This window comes from Cetorhinus maximus, chromosome 18 (genome assembly GCF_964194155.1).
Source record: "Cetorhinus maximus chromosome 18, sCetMax3.hap1.1, whole genome shotgun sequence".
Taxonomy (NCBI): domain Eukaryota; kingdom Metazoa; phylum Chordata; class Chondrichthyes; order Lamniformes; family Cetorhinidae; genus Cetorhinus; species Cetorhinus maximus.
This window is the reverse complement of record NC_135896.1, coordinates 85,738,752-85,763,148: the sequence shown is the minus strand read 5'-3', so window position 1 is coordinate 85,763,148 and position 24,397 is coordinate 85,738,752. Positions and strand designations below refer to the sequence as shown.

The window sequence follows — 24,397 nt, the reverse complement described above, 5'->3', positions numbered from 1 at the left end:
GTGTCCCACCTTATTGCATGGGTCACATTTAATGTGTCTTTGTCTTAAGCTGTTGGCTTCCACATGCTTCGTTCCCCAACCACTCAGCCCACTCCTTTCCTTGGCCACTCTCTCAAGCAAAACCAGACTGCAGTCTTGGTGTCCCTTTTGATCCTAAGCTGATGTATCCACTCACCCCTATCGTAATGCATCGGTCAAATGGTCACCTGGACCAAGTGCACTGCATCCATCTAATAATTACCTCATCTACACTCACAGATCTGTTTTTCAGCACTTGTAAGCGAAGAGGGCACAAATCTCAAAGGAAAGGAAAATGATTAGAGGTGGACCATCACAAATCCTGTTGCTAACAGGTGTAGAGGAGGAGGCCATGGAGGTAAGTGGCACATTTGCATCCCTGTCAATGGGAGGTGGAAAGACTGGGAGCTCAGAGATAGCTGGTAACAGAATTACAATTTTTTCTGACATATATATTGACTGTATTTCATTACTTACAGAACTTTGAGAAGACTGAGCATGGCGATTGTCAAGATTGTGACTTTGCCACAACTAAACCTTATCCATGTGCCTTCACGCATAAAGCAAGTGTTGCAAGAAGGACAATTCCTCATACGACCTCATTCCTTCTGAGGGTGCACTGTCACAGGAGGTACCGCCGAACACCAGTGGACAGTTAGTTGGGTTTTCACTTGGTGGTTCACCATTCATAAGTGAGTATGAGTAGATGGTTATGGCAGGGAACAGCTGCGGAGAGTCCATGTTGAGGGGTACCCAGTTCTCTCCAAGCTTTGCTCCAAGAACACAGATACTGCAAGAGGGAGCCATTGATGAGGAGAAGAATTATACAGCATCACTAATCTTCATCAAACTGCTCTCCAGCAGCATGGTAGGATAGATGTGGCCAGGTGGAGGGATGATTGCAAAGGGGGACATGGAAGCGCTCCCACTTCTCACCTGTTGGTCCATCACCCCTCTCTAAAGCCAGGACTCAACGTGCTACCTTTCTCCTGATGGCTGAAGCTGCCCCTGCACAGGTACAGGTGGTACAGTCCTTGGCACAGCTCTCAGGGTCTCCCAAGCCCCGAGGTCATAGGCCAGAAGTATCTCAGCAGTCAGTGCATGATCTGATCAGCCTGATTCTATCTCTTTTCAATTCTTTATTCAAATCATTGGAAAATTGTCTCCTTATTACGATCCCGCCACTGCCATCAAGTAGGTTACTCACACTTAGCCAGATGTGCACCCATTACAGAAGTGGCCATATTGGAGACAGGTTTCTGGCGTGTTTGATATTTTTAGAATTTTTTTCTTCCCCCCAACCCCCCCCCCTCCCCTTAAGCCCCAACCCACCCATCATTCGGGGTTGAAACTTCTCTCATACACTGCCAACTTCAGAAAGTAGAGTCTATGGCACACATCTTGTTGGCTCAATCAACCAATGATTCACTGAATCGGCCAGTGTTTAATTGGGTGGGAAATCGGGCCTCGGTGCCGCTTATCAGATGCTGAATGCACAGCTCACTTCGCCAGTTGGACTTTGTGATCTGGGCTCTTGGTCAACCAGTCAGATCTTAAATGATCCAGAACGACTTCCAGCAGACCGCCCCCATCTTAAATCATTACCTTCCCTCCCTCTAACCACAGTTTCAAACGCATTTCTCTTGTCAGTTCTGTGGAACTATGGCCCCAAGTTTTCCATCACAGTGAAATGGATGCCTACACATTCCTGGGCACAAAGTCAAAAGCAGTAAGAATCATTTTTTCTGTATATTAATCTGCACTGTACTTCAGAACAACCAGAGAAAATACAAAGCTGTAAAAAGACAATGCATACCAATCTTCCCTTCCTATCTGTGATGGTTTGCTAACAGCTCAAATGTCCTTAAGAAGCTGTCTCCACTGTCCCCTTATGTAAAATTCAGAATAAGGTTAAATGTAATAAAATTATTTTATAAGGATTATAGGTAGAAGCAATTGGACCCCACTCACTAATCTCAAGTTCATTTCAGGGTCAGCTTGTCAGGTGAAACATTAAACTGAGGACCACTTGACCAAAAAAGAAGTTATATTTTATAGAGCACCTTCTCTAGAAATATGGCAATTGAGAGACCAAAGACCAAGGTCTTTGCCTTGCAGTATTCTGGTAGTTGCATGAGACAGTGATAATTGAGCAGTAACCTCTACCCATTAATCTCTATCAGGTCAAGATGACAAGGAAAATCTCTGTGTCTGAGACACCTGTTCCTCCCAAGCCCGCTACATTTATGTCATGTCTCAAATTACTCAGACTGTATCTCAAATGGCTCTTTCTTGAAAAGATTCTGTCTAATTTGCATTGGAATGAATCACTGCCCACTGCTTCAACAGTCTCCCAAGAGAGCTTGTCCAAAGATTGCATTTTCACTTCCAGAAATATTGGGCTGGATTTTAACGTGCCAATGATCTGCCACAGACCCAAAATGAGCAAGGCTGTGTCATCGCACAGACACTCTTTCTATCTTCCTCGCTGCAACACTCCATTCCTCCTCCATCCCCTTCACCCCCCCTCGCCTCCTCCTCCCCATCTCCATCCCCCTCACCTCCTCCCCATCCTCCTTCCCCTTCTTGCTTCCTCCTTCCCCTCCACCCCCTCATTCTTCCCCTCCTCCACCCCTCCTCGCCCTCTCCTCCCCACTTCCTGAGCATCTGAGCACCCCACCCACCCGCCACATCAAACACTACCCGCCCCACCTGTGGCAGAGCGTGTGGATCCAGCATTGGACTTTTTAGTCACCTCTGGACCCACAGCCCTGGAGTGAAAGACAGTCCCGAGGGGACTGCCTAAGAAAAAGAAGAAGAAGAAGATTCCCTAAAAATGGGAGGAGGAAGCTTGCTGGATAAACCTGGTTGGGGGTGGCAGAAGAGGTGAGCAGCAGGAGCAAAGTGCCACGGTCCTGAATCGAATGCAGGAAGTAGTTTAATGTCCTAACCAGGGCTGGAAAAGTGAGGGAAGTGGCACATTCACCTACATCCTGATGTGTGCATCACCACAGCCCCCTCAATCTGCCTACTCAACTCTACTCCAGCACTTCATCCCTCACACCCGCTTACTGTACAGGCACACCCATCCCTCTCTGTCTAAACATTTCCTCACATTGTCCATCACCCTCACCCTTATCCATACGCAACGTGACAGTCACCATCAGCAAATGCTCTCGATCCATTGGGTAAGTGCATGCACTTCTCCCACTCATAGGTCTCTTCCCCATTGCAGGAGAAGAAGAGAGCACAGAACACAAAGGAGAGCGAAAGCGTCGGATGTGGCCCTCAGGCCATCACACAGCTTACAAATGCAGGGAGAGTAGGAGGCACTAGAGATCAGTGAAGACCCAGCATGGGTGAGATGGTGCAGTGGTAATGTCACTGGACATGTAATCCCAAGGCCTAGGCTAATGGTCTGGGGACATGGGTTCAAATTTCACCATGGTAGCTGGTGGAATTTAAATTCAATTAATTATTTTTAAAAATCTGAAATTGAAATCTAGTAACAGTAACCTTGAAATTATCATTGATTGTCATAAAAACCCATCTGGTTCACTGATGCCCCTTTAAGGGAAGGAAATCTGCCATCCTTACCTGGTCTGATCTACATGTAACTCCAGACCCACAGCAATGTGGCTGGCTCTCAGGGGCAATTAGGGGTGAGCAACAAATGCTGACCTTACCAGTGATATTCATATCCCATGAACAAATAAAAAAAATATCTGGTCATTGGAGATGGGAGCCTCCCAGTTACCTGGTGACAGAATTAAATATCTGTCAGAGTAGCAAATAACACTTACTCATGTTGACTTATTAAACTATTACATCCTCAAAGGAGACCAGTAAACACAATTGGAAACATCTTCCTTTCATGAACCCATGTGTTTGACCTTTACTGGTTTTATTTCCGTCCAGATGCTCCATGATCATATTTTTAATAAGGGTTTCCCTAACTTTATCCATTCGCTGGTCTGTCATTTCCTGGGTCACTTTTGTGACCTTAAGGAACAATAGGAGTGATATCTGCCTTTCTCCGGTTCCCAGGCACATCTCCAGTATTCACTGATTACGGGAAAATTTGTAAAAGAGTTCCTGCAATTTTCTGGTGGGTCCTTGGTTGCACCTTATCCACTCCCTGAGATTTATTTACCTTAAATTTGCACAGCTGTTCAGCAACCTTGCTGGTAGTAATGTGAAACGTTACAACTTACCTCTGCAAAGCCCTACTCCCTTTCCAGATCAGATAAGCTTACTGTCTCCTCCTGATAAAGATGGAGACAGAAATCTTGTATGTTTGCAGCATATGTAGCATGAATGTCATTCCCTCACCTGATCCAACTTTCAACAGCCCTATTCCAACCCTCATTTCTCATTTTCTCTTAATAAAACTAAAAAACTTTTTATTTTTACTTTTCAATTTTCTTGCCACATTCAATTAAAACATTTTCTTTGCCATTTTGAAGCCTTTTTTACACTTCGAGCATACCTTTTGGGACTGAGCCCCATCTTTACCCAATGCCATGTTCTTTCATGGCCTTAAAAGCTTTTTACCTCCTTCTTTATGAGTTACTTGGTAGCAGGGGCGGATTTACAATGAAACACACCCTGCCGTGGCACGAGGCCTCCAAACGACACGGGGGGTGCCCCAAACTGATGGTGAGTGCTGAACTGTTGGAAGTGCTGTCTTTTAGCTGAGCCATTAAGCTGTCTGCTCGGCTGTATACAAAAAAACCTCCTGGCAGTTTCCGCACCCCCCTCCTCACCCTCTCAAGACACTGAAACAAACCATTATGGAACGACGAGGTGGAATTCGGGCACAAGTCCGCCAAGTCTTTGCAAGGGCATGACGAGCTAACAGCCAAACTCGCCGCCCAAGAGTCTCAGAACCACCAGTTGTGGTGAAAGCTGAGCCATCGGCTTGAAGAGCTGGCGGAGGACAACCAAAGCCTACAGGAAGCTGAGGAGGAACTTCAGGAATGTGAACTCTAGCCTCATGGCTGAGGTGGAAAACCTGCGGAAGCGGGTACTGGAGATGGAGGGTAAGGATGGAGGAGATAACCAAGGAGGAAGATCAGGGCAGAGAACTGAAGAAAAGATTGAAAGAGGAAGAGCTGCAGAGTGGGAACTTGAAACTGGAGGTGGGGAAACTACAGAAAAGAATGGTTGATCTAGAAAAACTGGAAGGCGCTTTTAACAAAAGCAAATCGGAATGTTCACAACTGCATGTTAGTTTGGATAAAGAGAAGAATCTGACCAAAGACCTGGTCAATGAGTTGGAATTAGTGAAAGGCCGAGTGAAAGAACTCGAATTGTCAGAAGCTGGACTGGAAAGACGACTTGCCCAAGTTGAAGTCTTTTACCGCGATAAGGAAAACAGAAAATGCTGGGAAAACGCAGCAGGTCTGGCAGCATCTGTGGAGACAGACACACAGAGTTAACATTTCCAGTCCTTATGACTCTTCTACTGTGATGTTGGTGGACGAGAGGAGAGTTGTGGCAGACAAGTTAAATCAGGAAGAGCAATAAGTTATTGACTTTAACAACAAGCTGAAGGAGGAACAAAGTAAGACAACACAAGTAACAGACAGAAGAAAACAAGGAGCTGCTGAAATTGAAATCGGAGATGGAGGAGAAAGTATCCATCCTTCTCAATGAAAGGGATGAACTGAAGGTGGAACTCAAAGACAAACAGCTAAAGTCAAATGATCTGAACTTTAGAGTTGGCTTGTTGAAGAAGGGGCTTAACTGTGTAAAAGAAGCAGAAAGTGAAGCACCCTGAAATAAAGCCAAGAAAGAACTGGAGAAACTTTCGGGAGACACTCGGCTAGACAATAACAAAATTAAAGAGCTCACACTGGAAACAGAGTGATTGAAGGTGACCTGATGAAGACTGAGGATGAGTACAACCAGCTTGAGTGGAAGTTCAGGAGTGAACGAGACAAAGCAAAGCTCCTGAGCCAACAGCTGGAAGAAATAAGAAAGCAGTTGAGCAAAGGCAAGGTAGTGGAGAAAAGCAAAACCCTGGACCAGGAGGCCGAGGCTTGGAATCAGTTCTCAGTTGAAGAGGCCAAACTCGAGAGCTGGTGGCCGACATCCAGGCACTGAAGGAGAAAATTCATGAACAAGGAAGACCAGCTTTCCCAGCTGCAGCCCGGTTATTCGGTTTTCCGGAAAAATTTCCAACAAGGGGAGAACAAAAACAAAGACATGGGCCAAGAGCTTGTGAGCTTGGCAAAGGAGCATAGCTGTCTAAACGGTATAGGCGGGCACTCAGGCCAAGCGTGAATGGTAGAAGAATGATAGATCTCCCAGTGATATCCACTGGTGTACAGACCGATGGTCCAACCTATGGCATGGGAGAGGAAGACAATCCTGTTGTATTTATGTGAAAATCCATACAAGAAGAAAACCATCTGATGAACAATCACTGGCAAGGAGGGCTTAAGAAGCCCCTGGAGCGACCCTCGGTGTAGGAGCGGTATCCACCAGCTGTGAATGAGTTAAATCTCAGGAGATCCTGGATCCCCTGGATGAAGGAGAAGGAAAACAGACAATGTTTTGGGCCTGAGAAACCTGCCCAAGTGAATGGTTATCCTGACTGAACCAGGGAGCAGATACAGTCATAGAAACAGGGCCAGCCACTGCATATTCGGGTCACTCATGACCACGGGAATATCACGGCCACTTTCGAAATCACCAGCCCATCTGCTGAAGACTTCTTCTCCAGACGTGATTTGCGAGCTTGGTGGAGCTGGAGCGAAGGGGAGGGAGAGAAAGAGTGGGGGAGGGCAGGAGGATTCGCAGTCCCGGTGGGGCATGGGGGTGACAAAAATGAAGCTGAGCACAAGGCCCTACTAACTGTAAATACTGCTTGGTAGCCCATTCAACCAGGCCTGAGTGCCTTTAAGTTTAGTACCTTTGTTTTGTATGTGTACACATTGGGTTATTGCATCATCTCCAGGAAATCCATAGTTCCTTCACTCTGCTAGCCATATTCAAACCTTCTAGGTCCAATCTGACAACAATCCTCAAGCACATCAATTTAGTTCTCTTAAAATTTAGTAGCTTTGTGTTTTTTTTAAGCAATCCCTCCAATCCTTCTAATGTTGAATATGATTACATTATGATTACTGGTGATTAAAGCCTCACCCACTTTTGTGTTGGAGATTTGATCAGCCCTATTACTCCATCAAATACAGGATATTTTCACCCCTTGTTGGCTTGTTTACATACTGAGTCATAACGCAGCCTTCCATTAACTCTAGACGTCCCTTTGTTGTTGCTGTCTTACCAGTATAGGTATTCTATTTGGAATATAGGTATTCTTGTCTGAGTTAAGTTGAAATCTTGAAGTTCTATGTAGTTGGTGCATTACCATTTGTCGACTTTATCTAGTCCCACATTTCAGGTCAAGGCTTTTGTCCAAGACTAAAGTTCTATAGCATATCCCCACATAGCTCTACCAGATGATCTTCTATAAACCTGACACGGTCTCTCCTGCATATCCTTCCAGCTTTGTTTCCCATGGATTGGAATCATTCTTCCATGTTTCTGTAATGCTAATGATGTCCAATTTGTCAACCCTTGCAAGACCCGTCAGGTAACTCATACACACACAAAGATTAGTTACAAATGAAAAAAGCGCGATTTATAAAAATTGGGTCAGCTCAGTTTCTCTATTGTTTGGTGCAGGCCTGTTATGTTTTGAAGTCAAGCTGTTGTGTTGTTTGGAGTGAAGGCCTTGAGGTTGTAGAGTTGTCTCTGCAGCTGCGATGGCTTCCATTGTCAAATTGCCAGAGGTTGCTTTAACAGTTGAGCTCAGTAGATGGAATCAGGGTTTATAGGAGGACAAAAGGTTCTTCTCTTCTAATTCTGTACTGTGGCACTTTTGGCTGCCTAGTTACTTTACAGCAGACCAGTAGCTGTTTTTAGAAGCCTTTCTCTGTCTCTCCCTAGGTTGAAGCTCTTCAAGCTGGTTCTCTCTGTGTTAAGTAGCCCACTTCCTGTTCTTTTCAATGCTTTTTGCAGGTAAGTCAAAATGGCTGCTGTTATCATGTGACCTGTACAAAAATGCCAATCATCTCCCAAATAAGGCATGGACACTTCAAAACAGCCCTTCCCCCACTTGTGGTTCTTAGCTGTAGTCCTAGCCAAGGCACAATTTACATACATACAAAGAGGCCTCAACAAAACTTTATTATCTCCTGGACAAGACCACAGTGAACCTAAATTAAATTAAGGATTGTCTTTTGTCCTCTCGGGAGAGGAGACCCAGTTTGAAACCAACAATTCTGTCTGATAGCTTAAAGCCATTTTGAAACAGTCTTTAAACTCAGTCCAAAGTTTTTTTAAAAAAGTTACATTTTAAAATAGTTTTCTAAAAATTTGCAATATCATAACTATGCACTGTGACAGTAGACTACTTGCACTAATGCAAGCTCAGCTCCATTCCTTTATTCCATTCTCATTTATTTTGTTATCATTTTTGCTTTGCTTATCTTCCAGCATTGGAATTAGACTTATTAAACTTTTGATTTGTATTTTCACTGGCACAGCTTTAAGTTTCCTTCAATCAGTACCTCTATCGCAACCATCAGCACAGCTAGTTTAAACACTCCCCCTCTATCTATCCTTCCAGCAACTCCACCCCCTCCCCCACCTTTGGTTTAGATGAAGCCCAAGTGGTCTGTGTGGGAACCCTCATTCCAAAAGATATCCCAATGTTCCCTACTCTAAAGCCTTAGCCACTTGTCGATCTGCCTATTAACCCTCTGTCTCTCTTCACTGCTATGTGAGTGGTTCAGAAAACATTTCACCTTAGGTCCTCCCTTTTAGCTCACAGTGCCGGAAATTGAGCGTGAAGGACCTGTGGCCTACTTTATATCTGTGTTATTCATTCCCACTTGGAGAACAATTGGTTCCTATTCAACATCAGATTCTTCATCCCTTCCGCTCCATTTTGCAAACAACGGAATTTGTTGGAAATACTCAGAAGGTCTGGCAGCATCTGCGGGGGGCTAAATGGAGTCAACAGTGCAAGTTGATTATGTTTTACTTCTCATTTCTTTGGGTCTGCTTTGCACGGATTTTCATCTGGAAACCAAATAATTGAATTGCCAAATATCACAACTTGTCTGCTATCTTAATTTTTGCTTTTCTCTCCTTCCCTGTTGGATTGCCTTAGTGCATGGCACATCCCTGTCACATTGAAACTCTATATTATTGCTATCCAGAGGAGAGGCACTGTTGGAAATTGCCAGTCTGCTGGTGTACTACTCTTGACTCTGACATCTGCCCCCACCCCTCCCCTTTCTATCATAGGTTCACCCTCCTCCTCTAGGTACTGTGGGTCTTTTTTCATACTTCAACAACTTAATGACCTTGAGCTACCTGGAAGTACTGCTGTGGCTTGGTAGGTAATGCCCTTGCTCCTTGAATTAGGAGGTTATAGGTTCAAATCCCACTCCAGAATGCTGAGAAGTGATGTACCTTTAGAGGTGCTACCTTTTGGATGAGGCATAAGACCAAAGCTCCATCTGCTCTCTCAGGTGGATGTAAAAGATTCTAAGACACTATTTCAAAGAAGAGCAATGGAGTTCTCCATGGCATCCTGGTCAATATTTATCCCTCATCCAAATCCACTAAAACTGATTACTTGGTAATTTAGCACATTGCTTTTTGTGGGACCTTGCTGTGTGAAAATTGGTTGCCTACATCACAACAGTGACCACACTTCAAAAAGTACTTCATTGACTATGAAGTGCTCTGGAACATTCCGAGGTGGTGAAAGGCGCTATATAAATTCAAGCTCTTTGTTTTTTCCCCCCCCCCTTTGGTTCTTGTTGCGCGCAGCCAATTACTTGTATTTGTCATCACATAGCATCTAGGCCACAGAGAAATGGGATTCTCACACAGACCTCCCAAAGACACAGCTGGCTGAAACCATTTACAAAATGAAGTTGGAGTCGCTCCATCTAAAATTATAGAAATATCAGTCTGTGGCACACAGGGATTCCAGAAAATATTTAAACAAATGTTTCTTGTTTCTTCCATGCCACTTTTTCCACCAGTGGAATAAATCTTTCTCTCCCAAGTGACCATTCACCATATGTGAGTTTGGAAAGAAAGGGAAAAAAACCTGCATTTACATAGCGCCCTCCGCCACCTCAGGATGTCCCAAAGCAGCTCACACTGGGATGGCAGAATTGTCATATGAGGACAGATTGGGCTGACTAGGCCTGTATTCACTGCCGTTTAGAAGAATGAGAGGGGATCTCACTGAAACATATAACACTCTGACAGGTTTGGATAGACTGGATGCAGGGATGATGTTTCCTGTGGATGGAGGGGGTGGCTAGAACAAGGGGTCACAGTCTCAGGATAGGGGGCAGGCCATCTAGCACTGAGATGAGGAGAAACTTCTTCACACAGAGGGTGGCTAACCTGTGGAATTCTCTACCACAGGAGGCTGTGGGGACCAAGTCTCTGAATATATTTAAGAAGGAAATAGATAGATTTCTAGACTCTAAAGGCATCAAGGGGTATGGGGAGAGAGCGGGAGTACGGCATTGAGACAGAGGATCAGCCATGATCATATTGAATGGCAGAGCAGTCTCAAAGGGCCGAATGACCTAATCCTGCTCCTATTTTCAATGTTTCTACGTTTCTGTTTTTGAAGTGTAGTCACTATTGCAAAGTAGGAATTGTGGTACCAAAGTGCTAACAAGGCAGCAATGAAACAATAAACAGATAACCTGAGTGATGTTGGTTGAGGGACAAACATTGGCCAGAAGACCAGATAACACTCTCCTGCTCTTCTTCAAATCATACCATGGGATCTTTACCTCAACCTGAGAGAGCAGATGAGGCCTCAGTTGACCATCTCATCCCAAAGAAGGCATCTCCACCAGTGCGGCCCTCCCTCAGTACTGCGCTGGAATGTCAGCCTGGATTATGTGTCTCCGGAATGGGGCTGAAACCACAGCCTCTGACTCAGAGTCAAGAGAGTTCCAGCACTGAACCACTCTAAGAAGGAGTGTCACCTTCTGTTGAAACAAGGGCAGAACCTACCAAACCACAGGCTGAGATCAATGATGTCTTCACACAATGATCATATAGTGGCTCAGGAGTGGGAGTAGATAGTTGAATTTACCCTTCCTCTCCCTAACCTAGGAACAAGTCGTTTGTAGTGGCCTGATCGCTATCTTGGCTGAGATCAACTATCTTAATATGGGTTCAGTGGTATGCTAGTTATATTGCTGGACTGGTAATACAGAGAATGTGGGTTTAAATCCCACCAGAGCAGTTGGTAAATTGAATTCAGTTTTAAATATTTAAAAATAAAAAAAAACTAGCATCAGTAGAAGTGGTCATATGAGTCATTAAAATCCCAATTGGTTCACTCATGGTACTTGAGGGAGAGAAATCTGTCATCCTTAGCTCTCATGCCTGCCTGTGACTCCAGACCCAGACAAATAAGGTTGACTCTTTACTTCCACTCAATTGTATCAAAGTTTCTCAGGCTCATCGGTCGGAAATTTCCGGCGGCCGGATCTCCCACGGCGGGGCCGGTGAGTCATTGAAATCTCCATTCACATCGGCGGGACCAGAAGATCCCAGCGGCGTGAGAGGCTGGAAAATTCCGGCCATTGTGTATATCCGGAACATTCCGTTTCTATTTCAAGGGGCAGAACTTAGCCCTTGTTGGGCGGGGGCGGGCGCGGTTGGGAAGCCATCCGCCGCCCGCGATCGAGGCCGGAAGGCGAATTAAGGCCCACCCAGCGTGAAACACGAGCGGCAGCGCTTAGCGCTGTCTGTGCGGGCGGGGGGAAGAGGGCGAACGGGGTGAGCGTGAACTTCACACATGCGCGTGAGTGAGTGAGCGCTTGAGAATCGCACAGAGCTGCCTCAGGGAGATGAAGAATTTTCACAAAAACAAATAAAGAAATGAATAATGTCATAAAACATGTCCCCTCATGTGACTTTGCCACATGAACAGGGACATGTTATTAATTCAATTTTAAATTTTTTATTCTATTTTTATTTGCTTTAGGAAACCTCATCCCGCCCGTGGATGAGGTTTCCTTAAAAAGTGCAAAGGCCGCTTGGCCTTTTCGCCCGCCCGCCAACCGTAAGGTTGGACGGGCAGCGAAAAATTTAAGTTAATAACCTTGTTAATGGCCTTAACAGGCCTTTTAATTGTCGGCGGGCGTGCTGCTGACTCCAGCACGCGCCCGCCAACCGAAATATCACATAACTGCACGTTGACTTTGGAACACTAGCCTAACGTCAACGCACGTCATCTTACACTCGAGCGGGTTAGGTGCACGACTGCCCACCCAGCTAAACATTTTACCCAAGGTTTCTAGCATTAAGTTTTCTTTATATTGCTATCATTAGGATTAATTTTGGTTGCTGCCTTGTGCTCATATTTAGTATACTTGACACTTAGACGCACCGAAACATTGAACATGTACAGTACACCATTTGGTCCATCGTGTCTGTGCCAGCCAGGAGTGAACTGTCCAGGCTACTCCCACTCTCCAGCTCATGGTCCATAGCTTTTACTTTTTTAAAAAATGTGATGAGGGTTTCTGCCTTTACCACCCTTTCAGACAGTGAGTTCCAGATCCTCCCTGCCCTCTGGGTGAAAAAGAAATTCTCCTCAACTCCCTTCTAACCCACTTGCCAATTACTTTTAATCTGTGCCCCCTGGTTATTGACCTCTCTGTTGACGGAAATACGTCCTTTCTGTCCTCCCTATCTAGGCCCCTCATCATTATATACAGCTCGGTTAAATCTCCCCTCAGCCTCCTCTGCTTCAAAAAAAAAACAACCCAAGCCTATCCAATCTTTTCCCATAGCTAAACATCTCCATTCCTGGCAACATCCTTACAAATTTCCCTTGTACCTCTCTAATGCAATCGCATCCTTCCTGTAATGGGGAGACTGGAACACTATGCAATACTCCAGCTGTGGAAGCTAATGTTTTATGCAGTGCTATTGTAACCTCCCTGCCCTTATACTCTGCGCTTCCGCTTATAAAGAGAAGTATCCTAAATTCAGTCTTGAACCCATTATCTACCTGTCCTGTTACCTTTAGGGATCTATGGTCATCTACTCCAAGGTTCCTCTTTTCCTCTGCACTGTGCAGTATCCTACCATTTATAGTGTATTCCCTCATCTTATTGGCCCTCCCCAAATGTATTACCTCACATTTCTCTAGATTGAATTCCATTTGGCACTTTTCTGCCCACCTAGCTAGTCCATTGATATTTTCCTGCAGTCTCTCCCTCACTATCTATCCCAAAACAAATTTTTGTACCATCTGGAAACCTCTTAATCATGCGGCCTACACTTAATTCCAGGTCATCGATATTTAGCACAAAAAGCAAGAGGCCCAGTACTAAGCCCCACAGAACTTCATGGGAACAGCCCTTCAGTTACAAAGACATCCATTGAACATTATCCTTTGCTTTCTGCTACTCGAGCAATGTTGGATCCAACTTGCCACTTACCCTTGGATACCATGAGCTTTCAATTTTTTCCTGACCAGTCTGCCATGTGGAACCTTGTCAAAATTCTGGCTAATATCCATATAGTGTTAGTTTCATTGACCATGATTGTTACCTCCTCAAAAAATTCAATCAAGTTAGTCAGATACAACCTTCCCCTAACATATCCATGCTGACTGTTCATTAATGACCCATGCCTTTCTAAATAATGATTTATACCATTATAATTTTTCCAACAGTTAGCCCAACACTGAGGTTAGGATGATTGACCTGTAATTACTTGGTCTATCTCTTCCTCTGCTTTTAAACAATGGTACAATGTTAGCAGCTCTCCAGCCCTTGTGCACCATGCCTGTAACCAGAGAGGATTGGAAAATTATGGTCAGAGCCTTCGCTATTTTTTCCCTTGCCCTTCTTAGCAGCCTGGGATATATTTTATCTGGTCCTGGTGATTTATGAAACATTCAAAGATGGTAAACCCCTTAATGTTTCCTCTCTCACTATATTTATCCCACCCAATATACCACACTCCTCTTTCTTAACTACAATATCTGAATCATCCCCTTCTTTTGTGAAGACAAATGCAAACCATTCATTAAGGACCATGCCCATATCTTCCACCTCCACACAAAAGTTACCTTTTCATTCTTGAATTGTCCCTATACTGTTTCCTTAGTTATCCTGCTCCATAGACGCTTATAAAACACCTTTGGGCTTTCCTTGATTGTACTTCACTATTTTTTCGTGCCCCCTCTCTGCTTTCGATACTTCCTTCTTAATTTCATTCCTGTGCTTTCCATACGTCTCTAGGCTGTCTGTAGGATTGAGCTCTCAGTACTTGACATAAGCTTTTCTTTTTGCCTTATCCCACTCTGCATACTCTTTAACATTCGGTGGGGCGGATGTCTAGGTTTGGGAGCAACACTCTTTTTCTTAGTGGGAACATAATCGTTCTGAATCCTCTCTATTTCTTCCTTGAATGCTACCCCACAGCTCTGACACTGATTTACCTTCAAGAAGCTGTTCCCAGTCTATTTTTGTCCTTGGTCTTCCCCCAATTTAAAAACTTTCTTTTCAGTCTACCTTTGTCCTTTTCCATAACTATTCTAAATCTAACTGAATTGTGACCGCTACTGCCAAAAATCTTCCCCAGCAACATTTCTTCCATCTTCCCAGCTTCATTTCCTAAATCTAAATCCAATTCAATCAAGTTAGTCAATCCAGAATTGCCTTTTCTCTTGTTGGTGTCCTCATTAATAAAACTCTCCTGAAAGCATTTTCAGAGCTGAAGTAGGTTACAGTGATTGGCAGGGGCAAGGCCATGGAAAAGTTTGAAAACAAGGATGAGAATTTCATAATCACCATTTCCTCATCTTACTTCTTATTGTGTCCACGGACAGTCTATAAGAACTGGACACATTTTTGCGCCTTGTTGTTGAATTCGGCAAGATCTGCAACAGCGCAGGGTTCCTCTAGCGATAGACATTGCAGGAGATGTTGCATAGTCTGTGACTAGAGACAGACAGACTCATCTTACTAACCCATACACACTCCAAAACTCCATCCTTTTCCACTGTGTACTGAGCTGAGACTGCCCAAACTCATTTGACACAGAGACATTATAAACAACCAAGAGGGGAGGTCTTCAATCATCCATCTGTGATAAATTTAAAGCCTAGTGTATTGTATGCTCCTCACATAGAAACCCTGTCAATCCAGTATTCAATGCCACCTGCACTAAATGACTAAAAAGAGTTGTGTTATTCAAATTGGAGACCTGTTTAGCTCAGTCATTCATGAGTTATACAGACTCCGTCACTTGCGGAATAAAAGCCTATTCAACAACTTCCTGAGCAGCATTCCCTGGTCATGAATCTTGAATGGCATTTCTTTGATGTAACAGGATACAAGTGGATCTGGGGGACAGAACAGGAAGGCCTGAGTCTGGGTACCCAGGGAACTCTGAAGGCTACAAACTGGCATAGGGAAACTCAGCTCATAAACGGAGGAATAAAAGGATTCATAATTTCAAACTTAGCAACAGAGGTAACTCAATCTTATCCTTCCATTGTATGAATCCCAAGCTCATGGGATCCAGGCATTGTGCCCAGCACTAGTTTCCTGTTCTTCAGATCCTGAAATCCTATGAGGAATTGCATTCACAATGGCTCCAACACCAATCACCTCTGTCTATTCATGGAATGCTGCTCAACAAATTGGCGAGATGAAATACATCCCATATTGGTCACCTGCTTCCAACATCAAGCATAATGATGTCCTCCACACCATCCCAAAACTGTTGCTCAGCTCATACCAGGATGCCGTATTTATATAGCGTCTTAATTTACTAAAATACCACAAGATGCCTCACAGGAACTTTATCAAAGAAAATTTAACCCTGAACCACATAATTTGGACAGGCGACCAAAAGATTGGTTGAAGTAGAAGGCTTCAAGGAGCACCTTAAAGAACAAGAGGGTGCTGGAGAGGTAGTAAGATGTAGGGCAGGAATTTCTGAGCCTATGGCCTAGGCCGCTGAAGGTACAGTCTGCAATCTGTGGAGCTCCACAAGGCCAAAATTGGAGGAGTTTGGAGACCTCAGAGGGCTTTAGGGCCGGAGAAGGTTACAGAAGTGGGAGTTGAAGCCATGAAGGGATTTGAAAACAGGAATCAGAATTGGGACTGGAAGCCCAAGTAGGTTATCAGGCACGAGGGTAATGAGTGAACAGGGGTTAATGCAAGTTAGAATATAGACAGCAGAACATTGCATGATTTCAAATTTATAGAGGGTGCAAGGTGGGAGACCAGTCAAGAGAGCATTGAATTTGTTAGGAAGTAGGGAAAGGTCAAGTAAGTTATATTTGTATGTTATTTAATGTTTAAGTTTGATTTGTATTTCTGTATTTGTGTGTTAAGAAAAAGGGGAAGTTGAGTTTTAGTTTCACTTTAAAAGATGCCTGCATTTTAATGAAGATTTTATGACCCTTGAAGGGAAGTTAAAACAAACGCAAGGTTAAAAAAAACTGTGCTGTTGACTAGCAACAGGGGTCCAGAGACGGGGACCCACAGAGGCAGAGAAAACTAGAAAAGCAGTTTCAGTTGAAGCCAGGATTCCAGAGAGGCTGGACAGCAGAGGGACAGATAGAAGTCCCAAACTAACACTGAAACCAGCTGTCAGGAGAAGCTGGACACAGGAGGAGGAACTATAGAAGCAGGTTCCAGAAACTAAAGAAGAAAGTCCCAAAATCCAGGGTAGTGGAACAGGAAAGGTCCCAAGTGGACAGTTAAGTCAAAGAACAAGAACAGAAATCTGGAAATGGTCCTGTTAAGTGAAGTTAAAAGTGAGGAGCAGAGAAAGGCTTTGAATTTAAAGAGAAGAAAGCTGCAGGAAGCAGACTTAAAGCAAAAATGTCTTGCAAGAAGACAGAAAATCCAAAGAAACAGCCAAAGGCCTGGAACTCTTTGCTTTGGGCATGTGAAGCAGTGGTGTTCTATTGACATGGCTGAGTCAGTGACAGAGAGTATGTGGAAGGAAGTTTGACTACAAGTGGCGATCCAGGTTAGAGGAACATTGGAAGGAGAGTTCAAAACCTTGGAGTTGGACCCTTGTGGAAGACATCTGAGAGAAAGCATTGTTTGGGAGAAGATTCCAGTGAGAGTTCTTCAAGAGTGGAGATTGGAAGCCCTCATGTGAGACGGGTTGTCTCACAGTGTGATAAGTGGGGGGAGTTGAGGAGAGATCCATAACATCTGGTTAGGGTGGCATCTGTCAATTGGTTTCAAAGTGTGATGTGTCTGACCACAGGTCACCTATCAGTTTAAATGGATTGTGTACTTACTGAGAACATTAGGGTATAAGCTTTTGTAATATGTGTTATCCTTACAAATCTTTGTTTTAAGTTCATTCGTGGGATGTGGGCATCACTGCCTAGGCCAGAATTTGTTGTCCATCTCTAATTGCCCTTGTTCAGAGGACATTTAAGAGTCAACCATATTGCTGTGGGGTTTCCTTCCCGAAAGGGCATTAGTGAACCAGAGGGGTTTTTGCAACAATGGCTATCATCATTTATTGAATTCAAATTTCACCATCTGCTGTGGTGGGATTCAAACCTGGGTCCCCAGAATATTACCCTGGGTCTCTAGAATACTAGTATAGTGACAATCACCATTATGCCACCCCCTCCCCTTGTATATATTTGTACAGGTATAGTTGTGGGTGAAGGACTATTACAATATAGTTTTATTCTTTTGTTAAAAGTTCATCAGCTGACTCCTGTGACTGTTCAGTAGTCACTCTCCACGCATCTAAACAAAAATTAAAAGTTAGGATCTATGAAGCCAGGTTCCCCCTGGGATTCATCTTGTCCAGTAGTAACATCAGCTGGGATCATAACAAATTACTCAAGTCTGTAGGTGACGAAGGCATGGATGAGAATTTCAGAAGCAGATGAGCTAAGACAGGATGTTCTTGACGTGGAAGTAGTCTTGGTGATGAAGCAATTATGACTTCAAAAGTTCTTTTCAGGGTCAAACAGGACTTCAATTTTGCAATGTTTGTTTATTAATTCCTGGGATGTGGGCGTCACTGGCTAGGCCAGTATTTATTGCATATCCCTAATTGCCTACTTGAACTGCTGCAGTCCATGTGTTGTAGGTACGCCCACAGTTCCAGGATTTTGACCCAGCGATAGTGAAGGAACAGCAATATAGTTCCAAGCCAGGATGGTGTGTGGTTAGAGGGGTGCTTGCAGATGGTGGAGTTCCCATGCATCTGCTGCTCTTGTCCTTCTAGGTGTAGAGGTTGCAGGTTTAGAAGGTGCTGTCAAAGGACGTTTGGTGCGTTGCTGCCATACATCTTGGGTAGATGGTACACACTGCTGCCACTGTGCACCATTGGTGGAGGGCGTGAATGTTTAAGGTGGTAGATGGGGTGCCAATCATGCGGGTTGCTTTGTCCTGAATGGTGTTGAGCTCCTTGAGTGTTGTTGGAGCTGCACTCATCCAGGCAAGTGGAGAGTATTCCATCACACTCCTGACTTGTGCCTTGTAGATGTGGAAAGGCTTTGGGGAGTCAGGAGGTGAGTTACTCTACACAGAATTCCCAGCCTCTAACTTGCTCTTGTCATGACAGTATTTATATGGCTGGTCCAGTTTAAGTTTCTGGTCAATGGTAACCCCCAGGATGTTAATGGTGGGGGATTCAGTGATGGCAATGCTATTTAATGTCAGGGGGAAATGGTTAGATTCTCTCTTGTTGAAGATGGTCATTTTCTGGCAATTGTGTGGCATGAATGCCAATTAATCCTTAGCAGCCCAAACCTGAATGTTGTCCATGTTTTGCTGTGCATGGCCATAGACTGCTTCAATGTCTGTGGAGTTTTTAATGGCACTGAACACCATCAGCAAACATTCATATTTCTGACCTTATGTAGGAGAGAAGGTCATTGATGAAGCAATTGAAGGCGGTTGGGCCTAGGGCACAAGCAGGAACTCCTGCAGCAATGTCCTAGGCATCTGTTTCAACTTCGGACAGTGGACAGAAGAGGAGGATATAGTCGGTGGCTAGAATGGAGTTTGTAGCAGGGACCAAAGATAATGGGAAGAGAAGCCATTGTTGGTTATTCTTGGCTTTGGCTGGATAGATAGAAATGAAACCAGGTGATGTCAGTCCCATCCAGCTGGATAACATAGGTGAGGTGCTGGAATAGGATGGTGGGGGTCAACTGTGTTAAATGCTACAGACAGGTCAAGATAGACAAGGAAGGATAGTTTACCACAGTCACTGTCACATCGGTTGCCATTTGTAAGGACCATTTCAGTGCAGTGGGAGGGATGTAAACCTCTGTGGAGTTGCAGGAAACATGAATGTGTTTTAACAAAGATAATATATTCAAAGACAGTGGAGAGGAAAGGAGGTTGGAGAGATATGTTAGTTAGGAAAGGGCAGAAGGGTCAAGGGGCAACCTCACAATGGCAACCCACAACTAATCACAGCAATGCTGCCCACACTGGCAAGACTCATAAACCATAGACAATTCACTCAAAAAGGAAACTTAAAACACAGTTTTCTTTGTATTTCATTTTCCGCAGTGAATTGCAGGATTTTAAATAAAGGTATTGGTAAAATACATCACTGGACAGTGTTGACAGTTTGCGGAATTTTCTGTGCCCACTGGCCTCCGGCATCCTGGCGGGTGTGAGCGGACAATATGGCGGGAAGGCCAAAAGTCAACTTCACGCCATCGTGAACGGTTTGCAACTGTTTGCTCTGCCCGTCAATGGTGGGCTGAGTTTCCCACTGCCACATGTCGGGAGCTTCATTGTAATAATCTGCATATCGTTATAAGACCAGCTCACCAGAATCAGCCCCCCTCCCTACGCTGGATCATTTGGGATCGAGGGTGTGATTGCCGACTTTCACAACTGACCGTAAGTGACGTGCACCTGGCCAGCTGCATTTCGAGGTTTGTTTGCCTACCTTGCTTCAGGCAGTACTCGTGGTCATCTGTGCCAGGCTTCGCAGGCAGCACCACATCACTTTTAGGGGGGCTCATGGGCAGGTCTCAACCTACCAGACCAGCCGTAAGGCAGGGGTGGCTTTTCAACAGCTGCAGGGTGAGGGTTGTACTGTGGAAGGGGGGTATCCCAGGGCGTGTGTGGGGGCACATGTTGATCTGTGCAAGTGACCTCAGGATAGTGAGGGCTGAAGTGGCAGCCTCCAGAGGAGATGAGGCCAGATGGAGATGTGAGGGTCTGTGTGATTGAGTGAGTGGCGATGTCCCTTGAGCTGGCAGTGAGTGAGATGCCAGTGAATGTGTGATAGGCTTGTGACTGTGTGAGTTTAAGATGATGAGATGGTTGCCATACCCTGGCGGCACAAATGAGATCATTCATCCTCTTTCTGCATGGGATGGCCAACCTCTTTTGTGCAGCACTGGCACTGACCGCCATTGCCACCACCTCCCAAGCTGGAGTGGTGAGATTGCAGGACCTTCTGCGGTCAGAGTGGGGGTGGAGGATATCACGGTGGGCCTCCGAAAGGCATTCCAGTGACAGGTCACTAAACTCTCCTTGGCTTTCAGGGCCAGGTCTTCACTGGAGCCGTCCTGGCTGCAAGCATTGAGAACTGTGTGCGCGGCTGCAGTTTAGATATGACACTCTGTGTGAGGAAGCGGTGAGGTAACAGTGTGGCGTTTGATTCAGACTCTGCCCACCTGCAAGACAGCATGTTTCCTGTGGCTGCATGATTAATGAGACGGGATTGGAATGATACAGCTTGAAAAGCCGCCATTGTGGCTGGAGGGTAAAACGTTCTTTTTCCCACCTGCTACCGCATTTAGTGCAAATCTGGGGCGATTCCACCCAGTGTCTCTGAAACAGACAAACCGCAGCCAATTAACGTGAAGAAAGAATGAACAGGGAAAGAAAGAATGACAGAAAGAGGGGCAGGAAGTCAATTATTAGCACTCTTACTTCTGTGTCATAGGTTCAAGACACATTCCAGAGTCTTGAGCACATAGTCGAGGCTGCATATTTCAGCACAATACAGAGGGAGTGCTGCACCATTGGAAGTGCCATCTTTCAGATGAGTCGCCAAACCAGGGCCCCCATTGCCCTCCCAGGTGGACATATAAAATCCCATGGCCCTACTTTGAAAACGAACAGGGGAGTTGTCCCCAATATCCTAATAATATGTTCAAAGCAAAATACTGTGGATGCTGGAAATCTGAAATAAAAACAGAAAATGCTGGAAAATCTCAGCAGATCTGACAGCATCTGTGGAGAGTTAACATTTCGAGTCTGTATACGTTATCTCTGTTTCTCTCTCCACAGAGGCTGTCAGATCTGCTGAGATTTTCCAGCATTTTCTGTTTTCATTCCTAATAATATGTATTCATCAACAAAATCACTGAAACAGATTATCTGCTCATTATCACATTGCTATTGGTGAGTCCTTGCTGTATGCAAATTGGCTTCTGCGCTTCCTAAATTAGTACAGTGATCAAATGGCACTTAGTTGGTTGCAAAGTGCTATATAAATGAAGGTGTGTGAGAGAGAGATATGAGATGATGTGGGAAAGAAAAATGTAAGTTCCAATCCTGGCATATGGCAGTTTGAGAACTTGAATTCAGTTTTTAAAAACCTGGAAATAAGGATCTGGTATCAATAAGAATGACGGCAAAAAGTTGATAATAAAATATATGAATAAAAAATGACTATAAAGTTATTGGGTTGTCTTTAAACTCTTTAAACTTAATAGTAAACTTAGTTTACTATTGTCCCAATTGAAACTTTAACTGTAATTACCCCATCAGACGTAAATGTAACTTTAGTCCCACAACAATGTGGATGACTTTGAACTGCCTTCTGAAGTGGTCCAGCAAACCACTCAGTTGTATCAGAGAGGAGGGGCCTTTTTCAAAGGATCTAGGAAATGGAGAATAAATTTGGCCTTGCCATCTTGGAAATAAATAAAGAGGAGGAGGAGGGCAGCGAAAGAAAAATGCAGACTTGTGTGTGTTGGGGAGGGAAGAAAGCAAAGGTAAAACAAAACAGGCCGCAGTGCTGGGGTATTCGGGCTGATGCAAACTCCAGGTAGCAGTTTAACTATAATAAACCATCTCTTGTAGTTTATAGCCTGCAGCTCCAGCTATTGCTCAGTGACCTTGTCTACCATTTGTTTTCTCTCCATTAGCTTGACCTCCCCTGAACTCACGAGGGGCCTTTCGATCTAAAATGACACTCATTGTCCATCGTCAATCCCAGAGAGCGAAAGGACATCAGTCGGCCACTGCCCTGTGGAGTCACAGTGATATGTATACGTTGCTTTACAGCTGTAAGGGTTACAGGTTAGAGAGCCCAAATACTTCATCTGGAACCTTTGACTCGGAGCACACACTCTGGCCTTGAGCCCATTATAGCGGCTTCTGGTCCAGCAACACTTTGAATTTAAAATTCCCCTCTTTGTGTTTAAATCATTCCAAGGCCTCACATAGAAACATAAAAAATAGGAGCAGGAGTAGGTCATTCGGCTCTCCGAGCCTGATCCGCCTATCAGTATGATCCTGGCTGATCCTCTACCTCAACGGCGTAGTCCCGCACTCTCCCCACACCCCTTGACACATTTAGAGTCCAGAAATCTATATTTCCTTCTTAAAAATATATTCAGTGACTTGGCCTCCACAGTCTTCTGTGGTAGAGAATTCCACAGGCTTACCGCCCTCTGAGTGAAGAAGTTTCTCCTCACCTCAGTCCTAAATGGTCTACCGTGTATCCTGAGACTGTATCCTTCGCCTGGACCCCCCCCAGACAGAGAAAATATCATCCCTGTATCCAGTCTGTCCATCCCTGTCAGGATTCTACGGGCAGGATTGTCCCCGACCAGGTAAGGCTTGCCCAGCGTGAAACGTGGCTCTGCACTGGCCGGGAAGGGCCGAGAAGGGGTGAGGGCCTGTCGGCCACTGGGTCCAATGGTGACCCGGCGGCCAGTTTAAAAATGGCCCAGGCAGCCCCAGAAAGGCTGCCAGGGAAGGACGTCCGTCTGCCATTGTAGTGATGGAGTCTAGTGTGGCTGCAAACGCCAAGTGGGAGGGCAGGTCGGGTGGGCACTCGGCGCCCCCCTGCTTTTTTGATGAGTGCCTTGCTGTCCTCCTGGAGGAGGTGGCTGCCAGGAGGGACACCCTTGTCCCCAGAGATGGGTGGAGGAGGCCACCACACCTTACCAAGAGGGCACTGGAGGAGGTGGCAGCCCTGATGAGCAGCCATGACATGGTGAGGCGCACATGGGTGCAGTGCCAGAAACGCTTCAATGACCTCCTGCGCTCAGAAAGGGTGAGTACCGTGTTGGCATGGGTCAACTGCCAATAACACTTGAGCTGGCCAAGGGGGTGAGCCCTGGCTGCTTGGACTGAGTGCCTTGCGGCTCGAGGGCCACAACTCAGATGTGCCCTGCAAGGTGCACCTCAGCTTGGGTTGGCCAGGCTGCAATGGCGCTGCAGGTAGAAAGCGGACTAATCAATGTTCCCCTGTCCTTTCAGGAGAAGACGAGCCATAACCAAGCAGAGTGGTCACATACAGACGGAGGCCCGCCCAGCCTGCTGCTGCTCTCCCGGTCCGAGCAGGACACCCCAGAGCTGCAGAGCCAGCATGCCCCCCCTGCAACCGGGCGTGGGGAGGCGAGGGTGCCAGACGAAGGTAAAAGTGCAGTGCACAGAGGTGAGATTTTCAGATTGTGCAACCGTTCTAGTGTAATCTCATTGATGGCAGCCTCGAACCTGGAGTCCCCATTGATCATTGGAAGACTATGGCACCGTGATGCAGATCTCTATTGTCTCACCAGGGTGCCTGGCATGTACAGCGACAGCGTGATGACTTAAACTAATGACATGTCCTTCTTCTCCCTTTTAGGTTCACCGGCAGATGTTTGCTCTGTGGACATCGAAGGGCTGCCCCTGACACTGGAGGACCACCGGACGTCATTTTCACCTGCGTCACACCCACCCTCTGAAGCAGGCACCAGCGCAGATACCAGCACCTCGGTGGGCATTAGAGTGGCGGCTAGTATCTCGGTGCACATTTGTGGGGACACTTCACAATCTCTTGAGGTGCAGGCGGAGGCAGAGAGTGCCCGGCAGTCGGAGGACTGCTGGGGATCAGGATGATGCTCAGTCGAAGGTAGATGATGGGCCTCTGGAGTCGTCCATTAGGCAACAGATGCTAGATGTCCAGCAGGATGTGTGGGAGGATCTGGCGGAGATCCATGAGGGTCTGTGTGCCATGCTTTCTGTTGTGGAGGAGTCCATGTGGAACATGAGCATCATGTTGACCGATATGGCCGAGGGCACTGCCTCCTCCATTGAGA

At 45.4% G+C, this 24,397-nt stretch overlaps 1 pseudogene; it reads left to right on the top strand.

The window, feature by feature from the left end:
* Positions 1–313: 313 nt before the first annotated feature.
* LOC144693420 (filamin-A-interacting protein 1-like) lies at positions 314–23,991 on the top strand (annotated as a pseudogene).
* Positions 23,992–24,397: the final 406 nt, after the last annotated feature.